General features: G+C 39.7%; 1 pseudogene; it reads left to right on the top strand.

Annotated features, from left to right (window-relative positions):
- LOC138356730 (leukocyte receptor cluster member 8 homolog) lies at positions 1-22,728 on the top strand (annotated as a pseudogene).

The following is a 22,728-nucleotide window of genomic DNA, read 5'->3' as shown; positions in this document are numbered from 1 at the left end:
TATACATTTTTATTGGTGAGTGTACACTTGGGAACTGTGAGCGCTGCCTATTCCAGCGACCGTCGGCCAGCACCGTCGCCATTTTTGTTGTTCAGACGCAGGAGAAATTTCGGGGCAATATTTTTCTCCTAACTTCAAAACCCTTTCAGGTAATATGGTCTAGCGAGGCATAATGTGCCCATACGGAATGGTGTGGTTGTGTAGCGAGTGTTATTGACCTATTCGGCCGGTGGTGAGGGGGGAGGCTTGAGTAGTAATACTTTATATAGTCTCTAAAATTAGACGGGCTCAGATTCTCTCAAGATCTGTTTCTTCGTCCTGATATATTAGTGCCAAGTAGGGTGCTGTAGACGACACGGGAGACATCTCCCGTCACGCAGGGTGCAGTCGCACCTCCACAGATCTCCAGTATCATCTATTGATACTGGTAATGGCTCAAAAGGGCCACCACTTACGGGCTATTCATGCCCGTGCCACCTTTTGGGTGGCGTAATCTTTATCACTCTTACTGTAGACGTGATTGGTCCAGTCTAGACCCCTGGAGGATCTTAAGGGGGCAAGAGTTCACTTGTGACAGGCCAGGTAGCGCACCTTTAAGGTCAAATGTTACAAAGAATCCCGAACGTCAGAATAAATAATAACGCAACGGGTACACCAGGCCTAGTAGGCAGGGTATAAATCGCTAGACCTCGCTCTCCCATAGTCATTAATAGGTAAGTACACCTAGATTTGCCACAAGGCTACTGGGGGGGGGGGCCTTCGACAAGCCGTTGGCTTCCTGTCCTTGTCGAGGCCATTAAGGTTAGTGGCACTTGGGTAAATCAGATTGTATCTGAAGTGGGCTCTATGAGTTCCTACGTTACAAGCCCGGCCTGAGGCCAGACTTTAACTAGTGATAACTTTGTGCAACAGACTGTTGCTTGCAATGGCCCAAAGTCCATATATCCACTATAACCCTGTTGGTCCAGCACTTGCTGGAAACTGAAATGTTTTGTTGGTTTCCTTTTGTTCTGGCCTGCTTGATACCTGGTTGATGGGGTTCTAGGAGTTCTTCTACTCCCTAAACCCGGCCCGAGGCCAGGCTTGACTTGTGAGAGCTTGGTCCACCAGGCTGTTGCCTGGAGCGGCTTGCAGGGCCACATACCCACCACAGCCCGGCTGATCCGGAACTGGCGGTATTTCTTATGCTAGATGGGAGGATATTGAACAGCCTTGGACCTCTTATAATGTACAAATAGTGCTCTCCGATTGTGCTTTTGGCACCTCTACACTGGCTCTTATTTTCTCCTTTCGTACGTGAGGTCTATGTCCTTGACACAATCGAGGGGCCAGAGTTCAATCTCTAGATAAAACTTTCGCGCTTTGGGCGAGAGAGCGCCAGACCACCGCAAGGTGGGGCCGAGTATATGTATAATGTGTATACTCTTTTCACTTTGGTCACCTCAATTCTTGTCCTAGGTCTTTCATTTTGATATCAATGTGTTCGCAATAAAATTCCCTACAAGAGTATATACATATAATGTCCAAAACTGCAGCGCGCCCCACCCGCAGTCGAGCCAGAAACGGGTCAAATTTTTTAATTTTTGACGCCATACTGCGTCATTTCCACAATGACGCCATACTGCGTCATTCCCACAATGACGCCATACTGCGTCATTCCCACAATGACGCCATACTGCGTCATTCCCGTCGTCTTAATAAATTTTTTATGCCATACTGAATCATCACCGAGCGAAAGTGTTAAGACAGGAACAGTTAGGTACGTTTCCTTTTACCAGTTGCCTCTGTGCACCTAGCGGTAAACAGATACATGGGAGTCAGGCAACTGTTGTGGGTTGCAACCTGGGGAAGGTCAGTAGTTGGCTTTGGGAGACCTTGATAAGCCAAAGTACAGGCTTTATGTCCTCAACAATTAGAATTATAATTCGAGTCGTATCCCAAAATATCTCCAGGGATGTCGGGAGGGTAGAGTAGAAGGGGAAAAAGAAGCAAGCCAATGACAAATGACATCCTATATCTTGTACAGAGTTTGGGTTTCTATGGAAACGAGAAACCTGTTATGTTAAGTACAGGAAACCTGGCATGGCCCCCAAGACCAAGGAGTGCCAGACCAACCGGGCTGTGGTGGGTATGTGGGCCTGCGGGGCCACTCCAAGTAACAGCCTAGTGGACCAAACTCACAAGTCAAGCCTGGCCTCAGGCCGGGCTTGGGGAGTTGAAGAACTCCCAGAACCCCATCAATCCCCAAGGCACTCTACTTGGGGAGTAGAAGAACTCCCAGAACTCCATCAAGCAGGTAAACCAGGTATCAACCAGGGTAGCGAACATAAGACACTAGTGCCCAGGGTGGCATGCAAGTAAATTTTGCTGGTACAGTATTTGCAAAGACACAGGTGACCCTTGTTAAAATTGTGCCCAGTCCCTGTGGCGCAGTGGTAACACACTCGCCTGATTCTTCGCAAGCGCTTTGGCCTGGGTTCGTATCCTGGCCGAGGAGGATTTACTTGGCACCAATCCTGAACTGTAGCCTCTGGTCACCCAGCAGTGAATGGGTACCTGGTTGTTAAACGATTTGGCATGTCGTATTCCGGGGAAAATTAGGATTAAGGACTTGCCCAAAATGCTATGCGTGCTAGTGGCTGTATAAGAACGTAAGAACTATTGTATATAAATAAAAAATACAAAAAATATATTCCCTAATAACAGGAAAAAAAAAAAGACTTACCATGGCTGTCTTGAAGCAAAGAAATCTCCTGATGTCATCAATTCATGCTCACTCCTGCAGCTAGTAATTAACTAAATTAATTAAATAAATAACAAATATTTATAAATATAAAAAAAATAATAAATATAATATAAAAAATTTAAATACAATAATTAATTAAGTGTAGTTACAGGACGAGAGCTACGCTCGTGGTGTCCTGTGTTCCCAGTACTCTTTGTCATAGGACGTTTTGAAACTACTGATGGTTTTGACTTTTCGCTTAAGTTGTTCAACTGTCTTCCACTCTGTTTGCAAAAGTGAACTTTCTAATGTTTTTTTGGCAGCTTTATTTCCTTAGTGTGAACCTTTTGTCCTCTTGCTTTTGAAGTTGCAATTTTCAAAAATTCTTTGTAAATTTTGTTGATGCCTGTTACTATTTTGTACATAGTGATCATATCACCTCTTTTTCTTTTATCGTCTAGATTTGGTATATTTAACAACTCTAAATCTCTCCTTGTAGGTCTTGTTTTTCAGTTCCTGGAGCCATTTGGTTGCATGTCTTTGCACTTTTTCCAGTTTGTTGATGAGCTTCTTGAGATATGGGCACCCATGCTACAGCTGCATATTCTAACTTTGGTCTTACAAAGGTCAAGAATAATGCCTTTAGTATTTTCTCATCCATGTGCAAATGGATATTTTCTCATCCATCCATGTAGTTGGATTGCATGAGGATCATTATTCAGAATGTCTACGTTGGTACCAGAATATAATGCCATGTCAGTGACCATCCTGTTTCACAGTCAGAGAGTATGAAGAATATAAGTCCAAAACTGTGGCATTTAGAGGGGGGGACACTGCTTGAAGGCAAGATGTCTTTTGAAAAGCACAAGTGATTTGTCAGTCACCAGCTTCTGACCTGACGTATGTGTAGAAATCTTTGAACTTCCCAATCAGTTCACTGAGGCATTGCCTCACCTTCCACAGTCTATCATCTGTATTCTGGTTTTTGCTATTCTCAGAACAGGTGATTGGGCAACAGTCTTTGTTCCAATAGTCCTGGATGACATGATTCACTGAATGCAGACAATGTCACAAGACATTGGGGAGGGGGGGGGGTTGCGCTTATTATGAGATGGCTTGGAACAAATCCACAGGGGCCATGACGAGGATTCGAACCTGCGTCCGGGAGCATCCCAGACACTGCCTGAATCGACCGAGCTACGACAGGGTTAAAAGGGTTGAAACCGAAGTTCTACTGAACTTAATGGATCCCGTAGCCTCTCCGAGGCACAAACCAGGATTTTACACCCACCCCCCCCCTCCCCTTCACCCAAGCTATGTCAATAGGCCATTCTCCCTCTTCGGCCTTACATCATTACACATCAATATTCATTTGATGCATCACGTTAGTGTGAGATGGTTAGGATTTTCTATTTTTAAGATTTATATTGTTTGTATTTGAGTGAAATTGAGCGTGAACAGTACACAGAATATGGTATGGGGGACAAGTTAGGTGAAAGCAGTAAACATAATTGTGTGTACTGTACAGATAATTTATAAGAAGCACTGTATACCAGGACTTGCCAGTACGTAGCGGTGAGGTATTCCAATGGGTAACTGCTGAAGTGTGGTGGTGGTAATTGTTGTAAATGCAGTACCAGTAATGGTGAATTATATTTTTGTGAAAGTTTTAACCTCCTTCCACAGGGTAATAGAAATATTAGAAATATAGAGTAAGTATGGGATATAATATGTTTATATTGTGAGGGATGCCTGGATAAGAGGCTGGGGGATTACCACCTTCCGTTGGATGAAAATAAGAAAATATGTAGTTCATTTATTTTTAACAGTGTGCACAAGATTGGCTTCAATATGAACAACAGTCCACATGGGATGGCCCCATGGCATGGAGGCAGTGGACATGCACAAGGGGGAGGGTGGTATGCTGGTCCACCTGGACACTATGGAGGTTACGGAGGCTCGTATAATGGTCCACCAGGACCCCCTCCACCTGGCTGGAATGGTTACGGACCTGGTGGAGGTGGCAATGGTGGCGGCAATTATGGAGGATATGGTGCATATGTAAGTACTGTACTTTCCTGTAGTTGTATTTGGCATATTTTGTATAAATTGTAATTGTCCTGTTCAGTAGTTGTGCTGTAATGTCCCTGTTCAATAGTAGTTCTGTACAATATTTTCAAGTGTTAGAATTAGATAAATATAGAAGCTATGATTTTTGTTTGATCTGTAGTTGTCTTATAATTTATATGAATTTTTAATTAATTATTTTATTGACCAGAGAAATGGATTAGCAGTGAAATGCAGTACAGTATTTATTCACTTGTAGAGTGGGACATACTATATATTCTAATATTTGAGAATATATATATCGATTGATAATATGCATTAAATTCTGTGCAATAATGAGAGTACAGTACTGTAAATAGTTTCACGTCATACGTATACTGTACAGTAAATGTACTCCAGGGGCCAGATTCACAAAACAGTTATGCAAGTAATTGCAAAAGTATGTACGTACTTACGAACGTGTACGTACATCTCTCCTCAATCTTTGACGGCTTTGGTTACATTTATTAAACAGTTTACAAGCATGAAAACTTCACAATCAACTGTTATTGTCATAAACAGCCTCCTGGTGCTTCGGAGGTCATTAACTGTTTAATAATTGTAAACTAGGCTGCCAAAGATTGAGAAAAGGTGTACAGGTTCGTAAGTGCTTGCATAACTGCTTCATGACTCTGGCCCCAGGACACAATGGCAAACTCATCATCTGAGCATAATTTTTGCATGTGCCAGATGAGCATTATACTGTACTGTAGTCAGGAGAATCCCTTTAAATTTGTTTCCTATATTTTTCATATAATTTTCTATCACAAAATAAAAACAAAAAAGTTTTTGCACATGGGTTAGCTGCTGAAAAAAATATTTGCTTATAGTACTGTAGGGAGAATTTTGGATCTTATTATATTAACAGGATGTAACTCATTGCTAGAAGCTACAGTTTTGCTAGATTAGTATAATTTTGTGCTAATGTACAATGTTTAGAAAAAATTTCCATTTAATACATTTAAGATATCTTATAATATGCACGAGGCCTGTGAGTATCTTGACTCATACTTATAATTTTAGCAAATTCATTGTGTGGAAATTTTTGCAGGAAAATCTTATAAGATTGCTCAACTAATAGTTAAAGGTAAAACCTTTACCCTCCATTGTGCCTCTGATTATAAAGGAAAACTAGGAATATAGAAGCTAAGACTGGAGGATGGGTACGGTTATGTGCACATGATGTTATTTTGTATGTATAGTTGAACCTAATAATTTTTTCCCCAACAGCAAGCCTCTTGGGGATATGGTGTACCACCTGGACTATCTGGCCCACCTCCACAACAACCACAATCTGACAATGGTAACAATAATAAGAACAACAATAGTTCTGGAAATAGCAATAACCCTCCTCTTCCACCTGGTCCTCCACCAGCTGGCCAGAATCCAGAAAGTGATGGACAGGATAAGATGAATAATTTAAACACAACCAGCAACAATTCTCCAGGAAAACATCAAGATAGCAGTAATCAACAAAATGCTAATGTTCCACCACCCCAACATTATGCTAGTCAGGAATACAGTCAGGGTTATAATCACAACTATAACCAGCCGTATTGTCCAAGTTACGATAATTATAGCGGCTACACTGGTGGATGGTATGGCCCCTCTGGGCCTCCAAGAGGGCCGCCATCAAACTACAATCAGCCACCTGTGGGTCGAGCAAACTCGCCAGTTGCCTCTGGTGGTCCTGTAAAATTTAATCTTCCAAGTAAAAAAGGCCTTGGGTATAATGTCTTGCAGCAACAACAACAGGCACAGCAAACACAACAGCAAGCACAGCAGGCACAACAACAAGTACAGCAGCAGCAGCAGATACAACAACAGCAGCAGCAGCAACAACAAATACAACAACAACAGCAGCAGCAGCAGCAGCAGCAGCAGCAACAACAACAACAACAGCAGCAGCAGCAGCAGCAACAACATCATGAACATCAGCAACAGCAGCATTATCAGCAACATAATACTAGTCATAAGAGTAAGAAGAATAAAAAGAATAAAACTAATATAGTCATGTCCAACAACCCATGGAACAAGATGCAGTTTATGAATAACCAGCAACAGCAGCAGCAGCAGCAACAGCAACATCCTTCCATTAGTTCATTAACTGGAAAAGAAAATGCAGATGGGCAGCCTCCATCCAATAACGCCTCAGTTAATGAAAGCCAAAATGCAATAAACAATACACAAGAAACAAAAGCAGTCAAAGATATAAAAGGAATGACTGGATTAGTTGCAAGTGGGGATTGGCCTGAAAGTCTGAAGTAAGTGAATTTTAGTATAGTCATTAGATAATATTTATCGTTTAGTCATATACTATTTTCACCTGCTTTGTGTCCAATATTTTACATCCTAAATCATTGGTCATTAAGTAAAAATAAACAAAGATTTTTTTGAAGTTATGATCATTACTGTATAGATAACATGCTACCTTCACAGGGCTTACGTTGGGCGGTGTTTTGCTCGCTGTGTCACAGAATTGGACAAAGACCAAGTTGAAATATGTCTTAAGGGGAAGCTTACACAAGCAGCAAATAATGGAACACTGTGGACTAAAGTAAGTTTTCATTGATCATTGTTTTAAAACTATTTATACACAATTTAAATTTGTTTTGTTTTGGTAATTGGCTATTCTTATTCTCATATTAGGTAGAGTATTTACCTTGAAAGGACTCCATTTCAGTTTGTTTACCGTAGACCTATAGTTGTGACACGGTGTTACCTGTGACTGTCTATTGCATCCATCATTAACCACTTAGGATATAAATTAAAAAGGCTTGTCTTCTGCACTACTGAAGAATTAAATGTGTTTAAATTAATATAATTGTAGAAAAGCAACTTTTATATTGGGAAAATATACTTGAAAGAAAAATTTAATTTTGCCTAAAAATGTTTATATAAGCAGGGGTTTCCCATCTGTTCAATGGGAAGTGTCTGAAAATGCAAAAACATGATGCAATAGCTATACTGAATTTATATGAAATATACTTCAAGTTTAAGCTTTACTACTCGCATATTAAAACAATTTTATGATTATCATAAGAATACTATTACTGTAATTACTTTCAACACTCAAAATCTGAATGGCTTCCATTCAGTACTTTTTATGTATAGCGATCTTGCGCCACTGTTCACTCCTCAACGTCTGTGTGGACACTGCTGGGGTAGAAATAATTTTGCTGACTGGCCTGTAATGATGCCATATATTCAATGATTTTATAGGGGGGAATTCACCCGTGTCCTACTTCAAATGGCGCTCGGAAAATCACAGAAGTATTTCAACCCCAACTCCCGGTTGTGCAGGTACGTTGCTCAACCTTTGAGAGATAATAAATTTAGTTTTTGGTAGGTAAATTTTGAACGGGTTGATAAATTTAGATTTTGGTAGGTAAATATTGAATGGGGGTTGATAAATTTATTTTTGGTAGGTAAATATTGAATGGGGGTTGATAAATTTATTTTTGGTAGGTAAATATTGAATGGGTTGATACTTTATCTTAGCATTTTATACGAGTGTGTCATGTCTACTCATAGGTAGTGTCAACACTGGGCTACATGGAAAATACATGTGACACTCGGACAGTCACGTAATAAGCCTATGGATGGGATCAAGTGTCCCATTCAGACCATAAAGTATGCCATGACTTGAAAGATTGAGAAACATGCTCATGATAGTACAGTATAATGGATGGTTGGATAATGATGAGAGTGGTAAGGAAGTAGGGTTTAATGAATTTCCGGGTTGCAGGAAAGGAGGAAAGCTGAGAAATATGCTCAAAGTTATTTATTTTTGTATGTGAACAACATACACAAAGTAGAATGAACAGGTTTGGGTGGATATAGTTAGGAGAGAATAGAGGATTTACATTTTACTTTTAATATGTATTTACATATTGGGTATTCCTGATAGGAGTATAATCTAGGCTTGTTTATTTAGTACTCCTATAGGTTTCCATTGAAATACAAGTACTCAAATTTGAGCAAAAAACAGATATTGATAATATTGAAACTGATCATTGTAACTGGAGAGCAATTTAGTAGATGTAGAGCTGTGTGTCCATGTGTTAGATAGGAATAGAGTGGCTGTACAGTATTATGAGAAATTATTTCAACCCTCGGTGTTCACAGACCTTTTGTGGTGTGGGTGGGTGTGTGTTACCTGCTGCTGTGTCATCCCATCAGTACCCTATGCCTTCAGTTTTCCTCAAACAGCATAGTAGTAGTAGGCATCCATTAGTCTCGGGAGACTATGGAGTGGCGCTCTGGTTGTTGGTCTGGAGTGGCATCTCCAGGGCGCAAAGTCAGGGTAGGTTGGTACGGGGAAGGAAGCTGTCACCTGTGCAGCAGGTCCCTCCTCTCCACGACGCCGAAAGTCTCCAATGGAAAGGCAAATGCCAATACGATTCGTTCCAGTGCCATCACAGGAACTGTCAGAATGAGGTTGAAGGCAACAACGAAATGCCCTAGGGGCTCCAGCTCCGGAGTTTACCTCAAAATTGGTAAAAGAAGGCACAGGGGCTCCAAACCTGGAGACTGCCGTGGTCGTGGCCGGAGAAGAACCACCACAGCAAGGGCAAGAATGACCCCAGCCTCCTGAAGCAGGGCTTGGGCTGCACGAGACCCAGGCGGTGGACATCCGAGCCCCGCATCTACACGGTTCCAAACAGAGATCATCACAGCCCCCCCTTTCATCCGAGGCCGGCTTCCTTCATGACACTGGGCAAGAAGAGCCAGAACCAAGGCTAACCGGCTATCGTGGAGCCAGAAGGATCACTCTTCCTGAGGACAACTCCAGACTGGACTGGACTAGACCCAGAGCAACAACAGAAGAGGAAAAATGGTAAATGCACTACCACCTTGACCAGTCTAGTTACAAGGCATCCACCGTGAGTGCCTTGTGATCAGTGAATGGAGCCACATAAGAAGGAAGTTGCCAGTTCCATGCCAACATGAGGTCCACTGCAGGTCGACGAAACATCTCGTAGAACCAGCAGAATGTTGCATCGTTGATGCTCCATTCTTCTTGAAACACTCCAGCAATCACAAGTCTATTGTATTTCTATTCAGACCAATATATGTCATTGTAATTTCTGTCACTGAACTTATCAGTTTGTATCCATTATTTCAGTCCACGTGAACCACTCATAGAACTAAACCCCGAGAATCCAGAAGACAAGCTACATAAAGAGTCCAGCTCCAAAAGATAAGATCGAAGTGGCATCTCTTTTCCCTGAAGTACAAAGTAAGAACCACTGGGGAGCAGTTGGAATGGAGATGCAGAACAGTGCCCAAAGAAAGCCAAATCCTTCGCAGAGCTTGCCACACAGCCCAAAATCATGCACCATACTGTGTACCTGACAGAATGGTCCTGATCACCGACCTTGGAAGGCCTGGTGTGCACTGGTCATAAAGCCCCAATCAGAGCTTGAGGCATCCATGAACACACCAGATGATGGGAGGATGTTACCATGGAACTGAACCCTGAAGAACCAAAAGAGGAAGATGACAAAGAAAGAGCTACCAAAAGGGCAGGCAGGGCCCTGGAAGTAGTAAAATGTGCAGCACAGGAGGATGGACCCAATGACCAAGGATGAACCACAAGTCTGCCAAATCCTACTTGGAAACTGGAAACACCCAGGAGACCCTCCAAAGTGAACACATCGAGTGACAAGGAAGAATGGTGCCACAGAACTGAACCCTGAAAAAAAACAAAAAGGAACTAGGTGAAGAACTAGATGCCAAAAGGGTGGCAATGCCTGGTAGTAGCAAAACTGGTAGAAGGAACTAGAGGATGGGCCCAAAGACCGAGGAAGGACTGAAAGTCTGTCACCTCTCGGGAACCGGAAACACCAGAGACAAAACTGGAAACAAACATGTACAGGGCAACTACATACCAAGGACCATGCACATGAACACGACCTGACAGTCCCAAATGCAGAAGGAAAAGGAAGACCATCCTCACTGCAAATCGAGGGGGGGGGGGACTTGAAAGCCATACAAAATGTGGGATCAGGAGTAAAATTGACCAAAAGCCAATCCCCTGCCTCCCCCTTAGCACCGACCAAAAAGGGAACCTGGAAAAAAACGGCCAGTGTAAAGAATCACAAGGGACTGAAAATCTGACTTTGTTGAAGGCCTCCAACAGGAAGAGAGGCCCTAACCCTACTGGACTGTCTCTTGAGAAAAATGTGGACAGAACCCTGATAGAAGAAATGGAACAAATAGAGCGACATCTACTGCTAAGGGGACCTAAGCACAGTGCCCATGGGACAGAGGAATGGCAAAAAAAAAAAGCACAAAAGGGATTATGGACTAGGCCGAAACTATGTTAAATTTTGTATGCTCTTCGTTAGCTGCTGCTTTCATGTCAATATTCCTGTGTCATTGTGGTTGATTCTGTGTTCTCATGGCTCTGGAGTCATTTAATCCTGTGGTGATCAAAAGTATTGTCTATTTCATATCTCTAGCAAATATTAGACATTCAAATTTGCTGGGTTCCCAGCCATTTTGGAGTTACCTTGAATGAACTTTGGGACACTGCCATTAAGGTTATCCATACTTGCAATATTTCCTGGAAGAGCATGTCTTGTTCAGATTTCTACCCAGTCATTCATTCTGCAGTCTGCGACCTTTTGGTCCGCAGACTGCAGAATTGGGTCATTGGGCTTGCATTACAGGTTATATACTACATGCTCTTTAAAGTGACCTTTTCCCTTCGCCTTCCTTCAACCACCGTAATAAATGGTGGGAAACAGCTTTGGCTAGGTTGCGTATTGGTCACACCCAAGTGTGACCAATTTATGTTATGAGTTAAGTGTTAACTCATAACACTTAGTGGAACAACATCCTGCTTCTTTTTGTCCAAACCGCATTGTCCCACTTGCAGTCATGCACCTCCTTGTGGAATGTTTCGATGAAAAGGAAGATCATTCGTTTTGCTTTCCTAGTATTCCTCAGTAAAATCCCTGGTAAATCTGATATCTTTGATGTTGCTTTGTATATATTCTGGCAACCAGTGATATTTAGCATGTTTTGCATATCGTGTGACACAGTGAATGATATATACTGTAGTCTCTGCAGCTTAATGCGTTCTTTGGATAATTATTTTTGTCTGGGCCTATTACTAGAGGGGTAAATCCCCCCTTCCTCAGTTTACCACATAAAACTACAGTATAGCATCTAGAAGTGTTTGCTTAATTGTCCCAAACTTCCCATCATTGTATAACTTATTAGAACAAATTATTCTCTGAATTTTGTCAGCAATGCAGTTCTGAAAGATCGCCAAAATAATACAGATGCTAACTAACTCTCCTGGAAAATTATTTAAGCTAGGAAAATTTGTATACATATCAGTAGCTAAAGTAAATGCACTGTATATTATTATTTTATTTTTTTATTTTTTCAGAATTGGGACGAAGAATCTCTTCCCAGCATACACAGTGCATCCGCAGTTAACTTGGTGTCACACGTGAAGACCTGGAGTGCTACCAGTGATGCGGGATCAGACACAAGTTCCACTAGTCCTATGAAACAGCAAAACAAGAAGTCACCTTTCAAGAAGCAAATGGTGTCTCCTGGGTACTCTGCCCGAGGATTGAGGTACTGTACTTTGAAATATCTATTTATCAGTAGATGATGATTTGTGAAGTTATCTGAAATAAGATGTTTTATAGTTAGCTGGCATACAGTTATCCAGCACAGTGTTATACTTATAATCTTTTAAAATAGATAGTGTATTTTTGGATTAACACTTGCTTACCATCATAAGACAGTAACATCTTGATGCATAAATATACAAGTTTGATATGCTAGGTTTATACAAGGCAAAGCTGAAAGGAAGCAAAAATAAATATTTAAATGGGATAATGATTATAAAGTCGGAATGTATAGGTGGTTTTTCTGAATGTATTCAGATTGTTTTTAATGAAATAAGTGTGATAAGTGGGAAATAAGTGTCATGATTTAGTTCGTGGATGTGCATGAATTTCAAATTTGAAGGTGTGCCTAGGTAGCTATTTTTTTGGGTTGGGAGTGAAATTTGTATTTTTTTCCAAGAATCTGAAGAGTGATTGTGATGGGTGATTTCAGTAATAAAGTACAAATAAGCCTTGAATATAATATATATATACATGGCATTCCTGAAGTAAATGGTAGCAACTTGGCTGAAAGACTCGTGTGGCAAAAGGTTATGTATTACTAATACTGATATGCTCTGTCTTTAGTGACTTCATGAAAAATATTAATATTTTGTACGTAAAAAAATTTTCCTCGGGCCCCTTGTAATATTTTTTATTCGTAAAATAATATTATATAATTACAGGATATATGATATTGGATGAATGATGAAAATTTTACAAAAATGCTGATTTGACTACATTTATTGAAAGAAAAGGTCAAAAATGTGTATTATCTTTTGACATAAATATGTCAATATATCATAAAACATTTCATGTCTATGATATTTTGACATATATGTCAATATATGATAATTATATGAAGAATTAAATGGTGTGGGGTTGATGAATGACAAGGGAACGAAGGAGAGAAGTATTTGTATTAATACTTTAGTAATGTCGCTTTTATCGTATTACACTCTAGCATAGGAGACAAATGATTGTTTATTGAGCCTCATGTGATCAGATCATTTCTACTTTTTTTTTAAACAGAACACATCGATCAAAGTCTCATTCAAGATCTCACTCCCGATCGAAATCTCGTTCCCGATCAAAATCCTATTCACGGTCAAGATCACGATCCCCTATGTACAGAAAAGGAAAACGTGATGGTAAACGCCGCCACACCTCCTCAGATTCTGAAGATGAAAACAAGACTTTTATACGGCTGAATTCAAAGAAAGGACGAAGCCCAGTGAGTAGTCGAGGAGGAAAAGGCAAGAAGATTAAGGCAAAGAACAAGTGAGTAATGTACATTTATAAGTCACTTAATTATGGAAGTGTATTATTATAAAGTTGTGCGAGATGTTAACTGGTAATGGTACAAGTGAAAGGTGAATTTTCAGGTTTATATGAATTACAGAGGCTGAGTACTATTAATACTAATGAGGTGTAATGTGGATACAAAAATTTTTGTTGGGAAGGATTGGATCTTTAGAGAAGTTTAATGTTTATTGTGTTTCATAGTGCAACTGGTCAACAACACAAACGTCCCACATAATAAAAGTATTTGAGAGCGATCAGGAGTCGGCACTAGTTTCGTGGAAACCAGTGACTTCCACATCCCAGGCCAACATGGATTTAGAGCGGAGAGATCAGGTTTCTCGCAGCTACTTGACCACTTTTAACAAAATCAATGAGGTATTAGAAGAAAAACAAAATGCAGATGTGGTATACATGGACTTCACAAGGGCGTTTGATAAATGTGACCATGTATTGGTAGCACACAAAATGAAGTAAATGGGAATACAGTAACACAACCCATTCTCCTGTTTAGAACAGTAGTTTTTGTAACTATGTACACCATAGTACAAAGATTGCCATTCTAAGCAATTAGATAGTCGAATTTTGTACTATTCACTTTACAGTCGGAAAACATTGAGCTAAAATAACTTCTGAACCAAACCTCGTTCCTAGTTACCTATGAGAGTACGATTGCTGAACCAAACCTCATTCTTAGTTACCCATGAGAGTACTATTGCTGACTGAACCAAACCTCATTCTTAGTTATCCATGAGAGTACTATTACTAAAGATAACCTTATTCTTAGTTATGCAGGAAAGTACTATGTCTGAACCAAGCCACATTCTTAGTTGCTTAGTGCTGGGGACACTTTCTTAGAAACAAAGAGTGGTAGCTTAATTAGTATTTTCAGGGTCATTATGGTACAGTGTTGTCCATTTGGTTAGGGTTTCAACATAAATAATTTACCCGAGTGTGTTTGTGCTTGTTCCTTTTTTTCTTTGGTATGCTTCATAGTGAAAATGGTATATTTAATGAATGAGTGCATTGTATCTAATATCTGTGCATTTCTTTCCCACTTCGGCTCCCCTTGTTACTTAAGGCTGATGCGTCCCCATTCCGTAAAAGTATAAAAGGGGGGGGGGTAATGACAATGATGGTATTGGAATGTGAAACTCATTAATTAAACAATTAAATACTATCTCAAATTTCTTAGCAACAATTGAAACAATGAAGGTGAAGGAAAGACCCAATACATTAGTATGTGTATTAAACACCAAATTTTTGGATGTAACTTACAATGTTCTGAACATTGTATACAGTACCTTGAGAAAGGATGTAGGTTACATGTGAAAATTTGGATTTTAATACACTTACACATTTATTGGGTCTTCATCTTCATTCAAGCACTACAGTATTGTAGTAAGTTTCTCCAATTGAAGCCATACTAATAAAAGTTCAAATATAATTAGTTGAAATCTTTGTCTTTGCGTCATGTAATCACTGTTCTTTTAACAGGTTAGCGGATTCCCATTTCTACTCAAGACATGGTCGTATGAGTCTTGATCCCGAGTTCAGTACCTCTGAGAGGCTGCAGAAGAGAGCTGCTCGTTTTAATGCTAATGAAGTTGGAAGTCCAAACATAGGGGGTCCAAGAGTAGGGGGTCCAAGAATAGGTGGTCCAAGAGCAGGTGGTCCAAGAGCAGGTGGTCTGGGCCTAGGGGCTCCAAATCCAGGATCTCAACGGAAAAAGAAGCAAATCAATATTACTAAAACTATTAGTAACACCTTTACAGTGGATGGAGATGATATTGACTGGACATCAATGCACATTGTAGGAACCTCAACTGCTCTTGAAAAGCCTTACCTTCGATTAACAACAGTAAGTAAATTTGTTTGGACAGCTCCTTGACGAGCTAATTTTTAACTTGATATGATGTTATAATTTGTGAGTGACTTAAATTATGTAGCAATTTTTTAAATGAAGCATTGTGATTTTTTACATTTACATTTAATTTTTTAGGCACCTGATCCTTCTACAGTCAGAACAGTGGATACCCTGAAGCGCTCTTTGGAGCACATCAAACGTCAGTGGGTGCGCAACCAAGATTACAGATATGCCTGTGACCAGCTCAAATCGTTACGACAAGACTTGACCATCCAAGGTGTCAGAGATGACTTTACAGTTCAGGTGAATATTAATATAGAAACTAGTTGAAACCTCTTGGAGCTTTCCAAGAATTTTTTTTATTTGATGTGAAAGTATTTACTAACATGTGGTGGAATAAGTCCAAACCATTAAGGGGCCGGGAGTTAAACAAATACTGTATTCAAATTTAATGAAAATTACTTGAAAATGTTATGCAAAACTCCAATTTTTTGGCAACAGCGTCGTGAAAATTTCATCCCAATATGTTAAGAAATGGATTTGATATGAATGAAAAAAAGAAAGTGTTGATAAGAACAGCTCCTATTAATTGGAACTGAGGGATAATGCAGTGATAAAGAAATGCAAGCACCTGTCCAATGCACAAAGAAGAAGAAAGCAGTAAGGAGGGTTCACAAAGTGGATGCAGCTGGTGCCTTTCTAACATTACTGAGTAATACATAATAACACAAATAATAATGAATAAGTGTTATTATGCTGTATTTTGTTATATATCATATAAATACATTGCCCAATGCCAATGTCTTTGTGCATTGGGCAATGTCATTGTCCAATGACATTGTTCCAGCAATGTCCAAAAATATATATTTTTTTTTATGGGGGGGGGGGCCAAATTGTAGTTTTTGTTTTTGGCTTCTACATCTTGGAGAATGCATATCCGTCACTAAGGATGTGAAGTTGAAACGAAATTGGTCAACGTGTAAATCGGCCACAGGTGGTAGAACTTGCGACTTAATTTGTTTTGGCCAATTTTTTCACAGATTTCAAACACTATTTTCTAAGTGTGTTTGTGATTTTTTTTGTGACTTTTACAAAAGGGCTGCAGGCGCAGTCTTTCTATGAAGTCCTGAGAGTGACGAAGGTGGGCAGGGGAAAAGTGCCAAGGTAAGGTGTCAGGGTTTTAGCGAGCCAGGAGGCAAAAGGATAGCTGACAGAGCCCCGTTTTTTGTGACATTTTTGTCTACCTTTGGTTGAAAACCATTTCAATCCTGATTGTTGTTGATATATGTACTGTAGTAGTTACTTGACCACAATTTATGCTAACAGTGCAATAGAGTAGGAGTTTAAATTTTGAATGATTACCATAGATTGTTTATAACTGATAGCTTTTTATTACTGTGGAACTATATATTTTTCAATACCGTTCACTACCACTGAATAAACTACTATAATTAGAATTTAATTTACTGCTTAGATTCTTTACCCATTTCTGAAGAATCTTCCCTCATTATTGCAGGTATATGAAACACATTCTCGAATTGCCTTGGAAAAAGGAGATCACGAAGAGTTCAATCAGTGCCAGAGTCAGCTAAAGCAGCTGTATGGTGAAGTGGGCGGAGAAAACACACTTGAATTTATAGCTTACAGACTCCTTTACTACATCTTCACCAAGAACACCCTAGGTAAGTTGACTACTCTGACAGCAGTCTTGAAGATACAGATAAGCCATACACACACATATCACAATAATCACAATATCACAATAGTATCACATATCGTGATACTATACAGTACAGTATATCAAATGAACTAATCCATAAGGACTGCATTACCACCCTTGTGGGTTTGTTCAGAATAGGCCATGTCATGGCTTTGTATGACGTGGCTTAAAAACCTTCATAATTTGAGCGTAACCCTTCCTTCTCTCTTCTTTAATCTTGTGGTTTTTACAAACTGTCTATTCTTTAGTGAGTACATTTCATTTTAAAATTATATTTTTATTTATGTATCTCCTTTTCAGACATAACATCTCTAATGGCTGGTCTTACAGTGGAGCAGAAGCAGGATGAGTGCATTGGTTTTTCCCTTAAGTTACGTGCAGCATGGTCACTGGGAAACTATCATCGTTCTTTCAGCTTTACCGAAATGCTCCAAAGATGGCCGGATATCTTGTCGACTGGTTTGGCGGAGAGGGAGAGAAGCAGGCATTAAGGGCGATGCTTAAAGGGTTTGTATATGTTTGTATATTAAAATAATATTAAGATTCTTTTTATTAACATAGTTCAATATGGCTTTATTAACAAGCACACAATTTCTCTTTTTCTCTTGTTGAAAGATATGAGGTAATGCTAATGATTTTCTTTTGTATGGTATGCTAAGTAATTGTACCAATAAGTATACGTTTTTGGTCGAGAGAATCGTAGAGCAAAATAAGCTTTTAGCATTAGTTTATTATTAGCAGAACAGTGAAAGATTAGATTATGATCTATCTACTCTCTCTCTTTTTTTATGGCTCTCTTGTTATATTCTTTCAGCAGTTGTCCTTTTCTTATCCTACTTTCAATTCCTCCTTCATATTCTAGCTAAAGCAACTTTTGTGTCCTCGTGTCCAAAATAAGTAGCAACTGGCAGGCTTATATGGTAGACAGAATAGTATCATGGAGTCCTTTTGTAAATGTTTCGCTTGATGCTGTTGGATCTTCATCACGTGTGAAGCTTGCTGCTCATGGGAATATTTGTGAAGGGTTCTGCATGCTCTACCCTGCTTGAAATGCAGGAAATAGTAATATGACAGAATTGCTTAGAAAATTGGTATATTGTGATAGCATTTTTATTATTTTAAATCTTGTCCAGTGTACCAGTCATCCCTTTTCTTTATACTTATGTATTATTATTTAATTTCAAAACCAAGAAATTAGGTGTTATAGTTGACTACCTAATACTGTTTATAGATCACTAAAGCACCATATTAAATTTATTTATTGAATACAGTACTTTAAAGGATGTTCAATGTTGATACATATATATTTTTATACCTTAATACATAAATTTTAAAAACTAATTTGTCACCAATTGAATAGGTAGGTGTGAATATATGCAAATATATTCTGGGATTACTAAAGTTTGTATTTTCAGAACACTTTACCATTAATTTTGGTTATCGTGAGTATTTTAACAGTTATCATTTCAGAAACTTGAGTGAAGAATTCAAATTCCTCTGCTAAATGTCTGCATAAACTACAAGAGAATGATGATGCAGCTTCTTAATCCCCTCCTCTTGTTTCCTTGTAGCTATCGGCCGGGTAGTCTAGATGTCAGTTTTATTAAGTCGGAGTTGGCTCTCGGAACTCAAGAGGAATGGCAGAAATTTGAAAGCAGCATAAGTTTAGTGTATACCGATGTGTCAAAATCGAAAATAGACTGCAAACAATCTACCGCTGATGTTATTGCAACATAGCACGTTATGCTTGAAAGAGGACAATGGCAATGATATATTTCATTGGAAACCTAGTGGAAGTGCTTAAAGACTGGTGTCAAACTGAAGATTTGTCTTTAAAAAGTTGAGCATTGAGGGGTAGGTGGCTGGTGTGTGTATGTGATGGCTGTTTATTGTATTTTAATGACAAGATGGAGTTCTAGACTTGCTCATAAATATTTGTAAGTATTTCCATGAACCTAAATTGGAGTGCATGCGTACACAGTGGATGCAGTTTTTATGCATCAAACTCACTTCTCTTATGAAAAAGGAGAGATGAATGTGGATTTCTCGCTACTAAACATTCCCTGGTGTATGGAAAACTGAAAAGTACAAAGTAGAATTGAACTAAATTGAAGAACAGTGACCTAATGTTGTAGGGAATGCACAAACTTTAACAAAGGGACAGAAAAACTTGGAGACAGACAAAAAACTAATGGAGGTGAAACTCCTTAGAAGAAGACGAAATTGAATTATCCTGTTGCTTGGACTGTATTGGAGAACACCCCATGCATTCTGTTAACAGAACTTTGTCTTCACTTTTGATATAACCTTTTTCCCCATTAGCCCCAGGCATTCTTCCTTCCCATATCAACATGAAATTACAGTTTTATTTTGTTTTATCCTTTTCTATAACATTTAGTTTATGTATGAGTGAAGATTGTCATGCAGTCCTTGACATTCATTGTACATAAACAGGCATGTCATCCTTATCATCATCATCATCATCATCATTATCATCGATTTGAAGTCTGCAACAATAACACACACGAAAACCTACGATCTGAATGATTATTGGGGAAGCTCAGTCATCGGAGCCTTCACCTAGTGTCAGGCATGTAAGCTGTGATACATAACCACAGGACCGTAGGGAGAGTGCAGGGCATTAGACGGTGCAGGATCTTCACGACTACTCAGGATCTTCAGGATAATAACGGATCTTCACGACTACTCAGGATCGTCATGGCACCGAGGAATGTTTAAAGGGCTAATCATACAGTTCTCTTGAAATGTACCTTATCCTATACCATTTTCAGGTACGTAAAGAATGAAGCATGGAGAGGGGATATTGCAGTTTAAGAACAAGATAATATGCATTTATATTGTCATACACTGTAAGAAGAATTCATTTACTCCAGCATAATATGAGTGAAAGTTTGCTTTTCTAAATTGGCAAATGTTCCTCGTCAAATCACCTTTTCACATTTGCAGTTTTACATATGGTGGTGACATTCCTTTACAGTTCCAAGTAGCAGGATTCACAAGTGCAAACAGGGAGACTAAAAGTTACAATACAGTTTTGAACTCTTGTGGAATAATGCATTCTGGAAGTCAAGATAAAGCAGTACACTCTATGGACCAAAGCAGTGAAGTGGACAGTTTAGAGTTGTTTTGGCTTCCATTTATTGGTTGTAGAGTCCTCAGTTTGCTGGTATTATCTGAAAGTTTTCATACTAGGAATTCCATCCTCATACATGTAGGTTTGGTGTAAATGAAAATGCCAGAGGAAGGAAGATCTTCGGACCAGTTGGGTTGCAGCTCTTTGATTTTCATGCCGTCATTCGGGTATTAGGGAATGACAATACTTTCTACTGGTTGACTGAACCAGTTCTACAGTTGCAAGTTATCCTTTGAACAGCAGCAGCAATAGCAGCTTGCAATGCTCCTACACCCTCCACTCCTGTAGGATATCAGATTGTGGAACATTGTCTTGTTCCAAATTGATCCAGAATTGTTCCAGTCTCCACCAGTATTTTACCAGCAGCATTTCCAGTGGGGCCCAGTATCTGAAGCAGTGTTCCAGTCTACAAGAAAAGCAGCAGTTCCAGTTGGCAGCAGAGAAGCCGTGGGACAGTTCATCGGCAGTGCGAAGTGTTCCGGAGCAGCCTTCGAGAGGTCCAGTGTTCAACATTCAGCAGTTCCAGGATCGTCCACGAGTGCCAGAATCATCACCTACTCCCATGTCCCTTATCCCTCTTCTTGCCCTTTCCGTTCTTCTGTCTCCTCTTCGATGTCTGTCACACTGCTGTTTTCACTCTCACCCCATCTCCATATTGATCTCTCTTTTCTCAATTCCCCTTCTCCCTCTTTTCACTCTCCCTATTTATCTTCCCCTAAGCTCCCTTTATCTACTGCTCTGTGTTTTTCCTTCCCCCCCCCCCCGTCCCCCACACACACACACACACAAATCGCCTCCGCTTCCCTTTCATGTACTTTCCCGTCCTCTTCCCCCCTCTCATCCTCTCCCACCACCATTATTTTCACCCCCCATCCTCTTCTTCCCCCTCCCATCCTCTCCCCCCCTCCCATCCTCTCCCCATCATCCTCTCCCCCCCCCAACTGCCTCCCCTCTCCCTTTGTCATGTCTCTTCCCCCCCCCCCCTCCTTTTCTTTCCCTCCTCTCTCTCATGTGTCCTGTCTTCCTTCTCAAGGATCTGGATTAAGGGCCTACTTGGTCTGAAGCTGAAGGGAAGGGAACTATCAGGAGAAAGCACCAAGCCATTAGGACTATATAGCACTGGGAAGGGGTCAGGATAAGGATTTGGGATGGGACGGGGAGGGTAGGGGAATGGTGCCCAACCACTGGGACGGTCGGGGATTGAACGCCGACCTGCAGGAACCGAGACCATCGGATCTGAAGTTGAGCCATTATTTTGGGCCTACACTGGTTACTCAAATATAAAACAATAGACTTTGTTACGAGCTCATAGTATTTTTAGGTAGTAAGGCTCATATTTTTTTTTTTTTTCATGATGGAAAATTTGTAAGAACAAGATCTTGATTTATTATGTATGGTAAATCATCTTTCTATAGAGAAAATACTGTGCTTTAGCCTGAAGTTTCAGTACCCTCGGTACTCTATTTTTTAGCCTCTTGCCCCCCCCTCCTTTCTCTTTCTTCACTATTTTCCTCTACACATCCCTGCCTCTGTCCACCTGCCACACCTCCCCTAGCTTTTTTTTTTATATAAATTTTTTTTTATAAATTATATTTTGCAATTTGAATTGTGCAGGCTACCACATTTTTCATATTTTATTACAAAAACAGCACTTCAACACACACAGTGTGTTCCTCCTCACATAGACAGACATTTTTAAGATTAGCGTATGTTCAATATGTTGCAGGAATCCACAACCTGTTCAATATGTTGCAGGAATCCACAACCTGTGTCTAGTGTGCCACTCTTCATTTTAATTTTGTTTGCTATCAGCTCAATCATGATCATGTAATGCACTTTGGTATAGTATAAGGTCATGAGTCTCCCATGAGTTGTTGTTGGTTAAATTTGAGGTGGATTAAGTTGTAGTGTATTTAGGCCCCCCTTCTGTAGTTTGAGGAAGTTGCACAGAAATCTAGTTTTGTATCAAAGATATAAAAAAGAAGTGTCTTTTGTATTGCTTTGTCATAAGATTCCTATAGGTAGTAGTCTAGTACTATGTTACCTATTAATATATATATATATACTTATTAGTTTTTAACTATCAGTGGATCATTTTCTTTGTTAATAATTTAAAAGCATATTGTCATGAAATAACTCAGTGTGAAACCTGTGACTGTTACATTGACAATTATTTGTACATACCAATGACTACTGTTGTTAATAAATTAATCAAAATAA

Source organism: Procambarus clarkii, chromosome 7 (genome assembly GCF_040958095.1).
Source record: "Procambarus clarkii isolate CNS0578487 chromosome 7, FALCON_Pclarkii_2.0, whole genome shotgun sequence".
NCBI lineage: Eukaryota > Metazoa > Arthropoda > Malacostraca > Decapoda > Cambaridae > Procambarus > Procambarus clarkii.
Note: the sequence above shows the minus strand (reverse complement) of the source record. Positions and strands in the feature narration are given on the sequence as shown.